The 8,224-nt window shown below is 36.9% G+C and overlaps 1 protein-coding gene across 1 annotated transcript in view; it reads left to right on the forward strand.

Annotated features, from left to right (window-relative positions):
- Nucleotides 1-8,224, forward strand: part of LOC106876019 (uncharacterized) — a 43,343-nt gene that overhangs the window by 21,031 nt on the left and 14,088 nt on the right. The gene's annotated exons all lie outside the window — the stretch shown is intronic.

An 8,224-nucleotide genomic window follows, 5' to 3' on the forward strand; every position in this document is an offset into this window, starting at 1 on the left:
ACACACACACACACACACATAAATATTGACCTTGTGCTTTTTCAGAAATACGTAATTTCTGAATACATTTTGACACGATCTCTTCAGCTGGATACCATGTACCATTCTGGTAGATAATTCTGTGACATATTCGATTTTTTAATGTTCTTTTCACTCAGTCCTCACGTTTTAACCTTTCACACTTTGCTATAAACATGTGTGCTGGAATTTAAAATTCTTGTGTCTACAGCTACATTGATAAGACTTGTTCAATGTCTGTCCTGAATTTTCAAGCAAATCAAGATGAAAATGAAAATTACCTTCGCAGCAGATTCCATGAAATTGGACCAGTATATGCTAAAATAGCATCTGCATCTATGATATTTCACTGTTAGTTTATGCCAATAAAGCACAGAAACTGCCTCTTCCGCTGCAGAAATACTCTAATCCTGCATTCAATAATTTAAAAGTCGAGATCTAAAACAACGGGCCTAAATGTTGTACCTAACGAGAGAGAGAGACTCCTGTGCTCGCTTGTTACATGCCAACGGGAGAGTTTCTATGTGGTCGATCAACAAACTAGAAATAGCTATATATCCATCAAAGCTCACTCTAAAAACTAAATATTGAATCATGTAGTCCTTGGTTTGGCAGTGCTACCGAGAGAGAGAGCGGGCTCTGTTGGTTCAAGATAAGCTCTACAGGCGCAGAAGTGCTGTCAGGTGGACCTGTCCGAAATGCGCACAAAACGATGAAACCGTTCTGCATGCATTCGTCCAGGGTTCGAGCGTTGCTGACTTGTGGAGCTTTGTCGAACAGCTGTTGTCGCACGTAAAACTGATCCAGTTATCAGCCGAGGCTATCGTGAGGAGCGTCCGGCCGCCGCCTTTTGGCTAGGAAAGGCAGGGAATTTTTCTCTGTCTGTTAGCTATAAAGAAAGAGCTAGTACGATGGGCAAGATGCTTCGCGGCGTTTCATCCATCCTGAAGTTCTGAGTTCAAATTCCGCAGAGATCGACTTAGTCTTTCATCCTTTCTGGGTCGGTAAAATAAGTACCAATTGCGTACTGGGATCAATCTAATCGACTGGCCCCCTTCCCCAAAGTTTCAGGCCTTGTGCCTATAGTAGAAAGGATTATTATTATTATTATTATTATTTTATTATTGGCACGCTTGACAAAATGCTTTGTGGCATTTCGCCTCTCTTGACCTTCTGGGTTCAAATTCCGTGATGGTCAACTTTGCCTTTCATCCTTTCGGAGTCGATAAAATAAGTACCAGTTGAGTACTAGGGTCGATGTAATCGACCAGTCCCCGCCCCTCAAATTTGAGGCCTTGTGCCTCCAGTAGAAAGGATTATTATTATTACTATTACTGTTATTATTATTATTATTATTATTATTATTAGAAGTGGAGGCTAAATGTTCAGGAGCGCTTCCTCTCCTCATTTTAACTAATTAATAAATTCCACCATGTTTTACAACTGACACATTCTTGAAGAGAATATTTGGCAGTCATCACTGCATGCGATCCTAAAGCATCTTTGCAGTTCCGCTGAGTTATTTTTCATTGATGCTGCAAAGCAGCTTCAGTTTTGCAAATAATTTATAAGTAGGATAGGTTCTTTGGTTGGCGCCAGATACCATCGTGGTTTTAATAAATTTTCAATTTTCGTCTCAAACAAAAGAAGCAAGGATATAATGATACGAGAATTTTCGTCTGATTTTTGCATTATCTTGTCTCGGCAAGACGGAAGAATGTTATACAAAATACTTTGTTCTGCATTTACCATTGTCTTTTAAACAATAGAGACGCCCTATATTAACCCATTGCCTCCCATAATTCTATTAACTGGAATTTTTTAATGAAACTTTGATTTCTAGCATAAAACAGCCTTAGAAACACGCTGGAATGATCAAAATAACATTTTAAATAGAAATAAGCGAGATATTGGGTGAAAAATTAGCAAACCTCATTTGAATATCAGAGAAATATACCTAGTAGATATAGCAAAAAGGTTAGATATGTGTAAATATTGACAGATAATTACGATCTCATATGAGATCACTGGTAGGTAATGGGTTAAGATACTTGAGATTAACTTCTAGAAATTCATTCTGTATAATTCTAAGGTTTTTACGCAACTGCTAACTCTAGATATTTTTTATCAAAACAAGTTAACTTCACGGAACGATAATTGTTGCAATCAATTTTCATTGACATGCTGTCATTGTTGCTTTTTTTTTTCTTTTTGAAACCCCAAGTCAACCTTGATCAAAGCAATCTATGGTTACAGACATTCCAACTACGCCAATTCCGAAATTTATCAAGTGTTTCTAAGGTTATATTATCTCGTTTGACTTCCTTGTTTTAAGACAGTAGAATGTGATGTGAAGGATAGTTGGCTGTTTTTTTCCAACAGGTAGAGATATCACTAAGAACAGGGATATCAAACATACGGCTGGTGGGTCGGATCCAGCTCTCAGCAATTCTTAATTCGGCTCCTTGATTCAGTTTTATACAAAACAATTATTATTATTCAATTTTAAAATAATCTGTAAAATGTATATCGTTAGCAAGCGTTCAAAATTGAAATCTGACTCAAGTCATGATTAACACCGATTGTAATTCATCAAATCGTTGCACCTTAAAAGAATCTTTGTTATCTCAACTAATGAAAAAGAGGCTTGTGAGTCCATGTAGTAAAACATGTGGCCAGTTTCCACTTCAATTTGTCTTTATTCGCCGAGTCAAACGGGTTGATTTATCTAAACTTGAACAGCGCCGAAGTTTGTTTTTGCAACTGAAACAGTGCAAACTTTCTATCAAACATTGGTCCTCCCACCAATTGCAGGCATTCATTTGAACAATTTCTATCTCTATCCTCACTCTAAATACTCTAATTTAATTAGACCGTAACATATATCATGCAGACGAGTTTTTTCTCTGCACATCTCTACATGCAAACTTTGCTGGCACCTGATATAATAATGTTGATATAACGTATAGTTACCCCTTTAAACCATTTCCTTTAACTGTCCCAATAAATAAGATTATATCTAGGAGTGATTGTCCATATTCAACTCCCTTAATCTAATTTATGCTTCAATCTGGCTCACAAATCCAAATGAGTTTGATCTCCCATTACCCTTGAGGTTCCCCGTCGGTAGCGGCTGTGAGGAAGACGATGGAGTAAGCCATAACACATTACTAGAGTTAGAATATCGGCAGCTCGCCATACAATATGGCGCGGGAACAGGGCGTACAGGGTGTACGCTTGCAACCCCTAGATCTTTGTGGGGTGGGCAATGAAAATGCTTTGAACGTCTCCCTGAAAATTTTCATCGCCAAAACGAACTAATTTGAAACATTACATTTCCATTATTGGATTTATCTGATTTGATTAATGTACAAATAATAATGCTGCTAAGTCAGCCCTGCCTACCTACTTTCCCAAACAGATCTCTTGTAATTTGAAGTCGTCAGTTGTCGGAATGAAATAACAAACGTAACACTGATCTAATACTGAAAGTCTACAAAACTACCGCCCTTTTCATGGATATAAAATCGCACCGGTTGAGTGGCCCTCATCCCGAGAATTAGAATCTCTTGAAATGCGGTTTATATGTAACATGAGGTTTCCAATACGTAGTTCTTCGATATATTGCAGAGTACTTGCTCTTTATTATAAACCGTATTTTACAAAAATAGAAGACGCACGGGTGTATTAGATGTACCCCCATCAAATAATATAAACTGAAGAAATGTTCCGTGTGTTGAAGCAGTGAAGTGGCGGAATCTGTCAATAATTGGAATTCAACTGACCTTAGTAAGTTGAGAGTGTGTGTGTGTTTTGTGTTTGCTAACTTTTAACCTCATCTCGCAATGTTAATCTTACCCCTAATCTTAGAATCAACTAGATAACCTTGTCAGTTCACCAAAACTGATTCCTTATCAACACTATCCGGAAATACATAGATAAATAAGGAGAAATAGAGTGCGGAAATAGAAGTGAAAGAAAAAAAGTAAAACAGGACGAAGACACCAATTCCAAAATAACTGGGAACCCCTCCAACATACAAGCAGACCACCGAAAAAACCCCAGATAACGACGACTTGTGGGAGGAAGAGAGGAAGTGGTGATGAAGTAATGTTATGTTGTAAGGCGGAGAGATGACCCTCAGATTCTCAAGCATCACAGTGTCAACAGGGTTGTACAAGATTTCAAACAGTTTGCCAAATGAGGTGTTAAAAATAAGCCAGATAATAATTTTCACACAAATCTGTTTGCTATTTAGATACCAACATCGCGTGTGTGTGTGTGCATGTCTGTGTGTACGCGAATCCATTTTAATTAAATGGGTTTGACTAAGTACTTTTTTCTTGTTCTTTTTACTTAGTTTTACTTAGTTTTATCATCCATATATCAGGGGATGGTTGAGTTGGTGGTGATGATGGAGCTGTGAGGCCAGGCTGATACGAAATCTAACAGGAGTTGAGTCATCAAGGACGACTTTCTCTTTTCATTTCTGTGAGCTCGATTAAAAATAGGTAACCATTTGATGCATTATTGTAAACAAACAACGCCAGTTTAGAGAGAAAGTATCGTCGTCCATGATACATTCTACGGGAAGAGGGGGACACTATTTTACAAAAACTGAATTAACTGAATTATAGAGCTGTAGGTGGTAGGTGAAGCGAGTTACTGTTTCGGTGGTTAATTTCTATTATCACTTATTTTTTTCTAAAGTGAACGAATATTTCGATAAAGTATCCTTTTATAAACTTAATGGTTTCCTTTTCTTCTTTTTCTTCATTTTTTCCCCTGTTAATCACTTTATTTCTTCGTACATTGGCTGCTTTCAGTCGTTTTCTTAGTTAAAAAAACAAGTCCTTCCCATTTGTTATTTTTCATTGTTGAACCACAGATTGGTAACTTTTTGGTTCACTGAAGAAAAATTGAACTGATTATTATTGAATTATTTTATTCTCTATAAAACAGAATTAATGACAAATAAAACTTGTACGTTAATTGAATAAAACAAGGGTCATTTGGTACCAGGGCGTAACTTTTATTTCTACATTATTGACTATCTAAGTCTGCAGGGGGGACATTTTGCAATATATATGTACCTTACATAATAATAATAGTAATAATAATATGCAAGTCGAAGAATACTAAAACAGCAAACGGAGTGAGTGATAGTCAGAGACGCTAAGTGCAGGCGAACCGTGATAGAACGGAATGGTCTCAAGTCGCTGGTATTTTAATCCGTAGTATTCCGTGATGTGCGACCCTTTGGGGTATTTGGTGTTAAATTGATGCTTCTTCTTTTCTTTTTCTTTCTTTATTTCCTCTTTTTCCTTTTTTCTCCTTTTTCTTTCTTTCTTTCTTTCTTCGCTCTTGTTTGTGTTTTCTTGGGTTTTGGAATTGTATTTTAATGTGGTCTGTGATTATATATGTATCGTAGACATACCTACTATATTCCAATAAAAAGCTCCTTTTTTTTTTTGTTAATTAAAAAAATCAAAATAAAAGCAATTTTTTTTTTTATCACAGATTGTATTCCGTTTATCAGTATTGTAGATTATATTTAGTTTATCAGTTTGTGTGTGTGTGTGTTTTCCAAAATGTAACCACATGTAGATTGTTGGTGATTTTTTCCCTCTTTCTTCCTTTTCTTTTGGACTTTCCTCTGTCTCCTGTTTCTGAAGAAGAGCTTTGCTCGAAACGTAAAACACCCGTTTTTCCGTCGAGGGCTTATTTGTCCCAATATTAAACTATTTACCTCAGTTAATGCACGGTGATATATATATATATATGCTAATAATTTACAGCAATGTCTGGTATACGGTTACGTGAAGCAATGAATGACAGTTTGTGAAGTTTTTTGGTTCGGCTTCAATAAAATAGTGCGTGTGTATGTGTGTATGCATTCATGTATACATATATGTATGTGTATATGTGTTTGTACGAACTTACGTTTGTGTGTAATATCGAAACGAAACAGTAGAAATGAACAAAACTAAATAAAGTAAAATAAACAAGTAAAAAAAAAGGTGTTGGTATTCGTTGAGGCAAACAAAATGCAAACAGTTTACAGAGTGGAATTCCTCGCGGCAAACTAATTTATTATTCCGCATTGTGAACAGTTGGTACGTGTTTATTCCTGTGTGGGCGCGCGCGGGCGTGCGTGTGTATTGCTCGCGGTTAATAGAAGCATTCTTTAAACCCTTCTGGGAGAAGGTTAATCTGACATAATACTTGTGACTTGCCTCTCCAGCAGGCATTTTGTTTCAGATCAAATGAAGAAGCTTCTACGAGGTCATTGAACGTGCTAAAAATAGCAGCAAAATTTCTCTCGAATCACAACCGTACCGTTTAAAACAGTGATTCTCAACCATTTTTAAATATTTTTTTTTGCCTATGGACCCCTATGATTCCTATTTTACTCAGGTGGACCCTCGATGTTTTTAAAAAAATCGTATTATATTTTTAAAATGAAATATTATTAGGAATTGTATAAAAAAAATTGTTAAAATATTTTGTGTATTGTAGAAATATAATCAATTTTATATGGGAGAATTTACGAAAAAAACAACGACAGACGAGAAAAGGTGGTGTAAACAACAAAAGGATGTATTAGTTTAACGCTCGGGAATAGAGAAAGTCTTTAACGTTTCGAGTTACGCTCTTCAACAGAAAGAATACGGAGAAAACAAGGAGAAAAAAAATTGAATATTTTGGTCAGCGATCTATCATGGCGACTGCACCCCCACCAAGGATCAGATGAACCCTGGTTCAGAACCTCTGTCTAAAATAAGGAAAGAACATATCAGATACATTAGACATTGTAGTTCTTGTGATAATTGCATTAAGTACCAATTTATATCTCAAAATCGTTCTTTTTTTATTTGCGGGTGATCCTAAGACAGGAGAACTGGTCAGAATATTTGCAACAGAATGGCTGAGTTATTAGCTCCACAGGACCAAGTTGTAATATTAAAATGAACAATGGATTAAATCCACCATGTAAGAGACCCTGACGGCTTTTTCTTTTGTGTTTATACATGATTTTGTCCCAAGTTGAACATCTTTTCTGACCACCACGGTCCCTAGATCTCAATATTATTGAACATTTATGGTGCATTTTAGAAAACCAAGTAAGGAGTCGATATCCTCCACCATCATCACTACAAGAACTGGAGACTGTATTAGCTGAAGAATGGACAAAAATTCCTTTGGAAACAATTCAGACTTTGTACAAGTACATACCTCATAGAATTCAAGCTGTAATTACTGCTAAAAGCGGTCCTACCTCATATCAAAATAAATTTGTTTGAAATTTTAAGGTGCTTCCATTATTTTGTCCAACTCCTGTACATAGGCAGTGAGTTGGCAGAACCCAAAGCGATGAGCTAGCAGAATCATTAACACGTTGGGCGAAATGCTTAGCGGTATTTCGTCTGCCATTAGGTTCAGGTGCAGGAGTTACTATGTGGTAAGTAGCTTGCTTACTAACCACATGGTTCTGGGTTCAGTCCCACTGCATGGCACCTTGGGCAAGTGTCTTCTACTATAGCCTCGGGCCGACCATAGCCTTATGAGTGGATTTGGTAGACGGAAACTGAAAGAAGCCTGTTGTACATATATATATATATATATATATATATATATATATATATGTGTGTGTGTGTGTGTGTGTTTGTGTGCGTGTTTGTCCCCCTCCCAACATTGCTTGACAACCGATGCTGGTTTGTTTATGTCCCCATAACTTAGCAGTTTGGCAAAAGACACAAATTAAATAATTACTAGGCTTACAAAGCAAAGAGTAAGTCCTGGGGTCAGTTTGCTCGACTAAAGGTGGTGCTCCAGCATGGCTGCAGTCAAATGACTGAAACAAATTTTTCTTAAAAATGTATATATATATATATATATATATATATGTGTGTATGTGTGGCACGTAAAAAGCACCAACCGATCGTGGCCGTTGCCAGCCTCCTCTGGCCCCTGTGCCAGTGGCACATAAAAGCACCCACTACACTCACGGAGTGGTTGGCATTAGGAAGGGCACCCAACTGTAGAAACTCTGCCAGATCAGATTGGAGCCTGGTGCAGCCTTCTGGCTTGCCAGTCCTCAGTCAAATCGTCCAACCCATGCTAGCATGGAAAACGGACGTTAAACGATGATGATGTTGATGATGATATATATATATATATATATATATATATATATATATATATA

The sequence above is a fragment of the Octopus bimaculoides genome, chromosome 13 (assembly GCF_001194135.2).
Source record: "Octopus bimaculoides isolate UCB-OBI-ISO-001 chromosome 13, ASM119413v2, whole genome shotgun sequence".
In the NCBI taxonomy this organism is placed as follows: domain Eukaryota; kingdom Metazoa; phylum Mollusca; class Cephalopoda; order Octopoda; family Octopodidae; genus Octopus; species Octopus bimaculoides.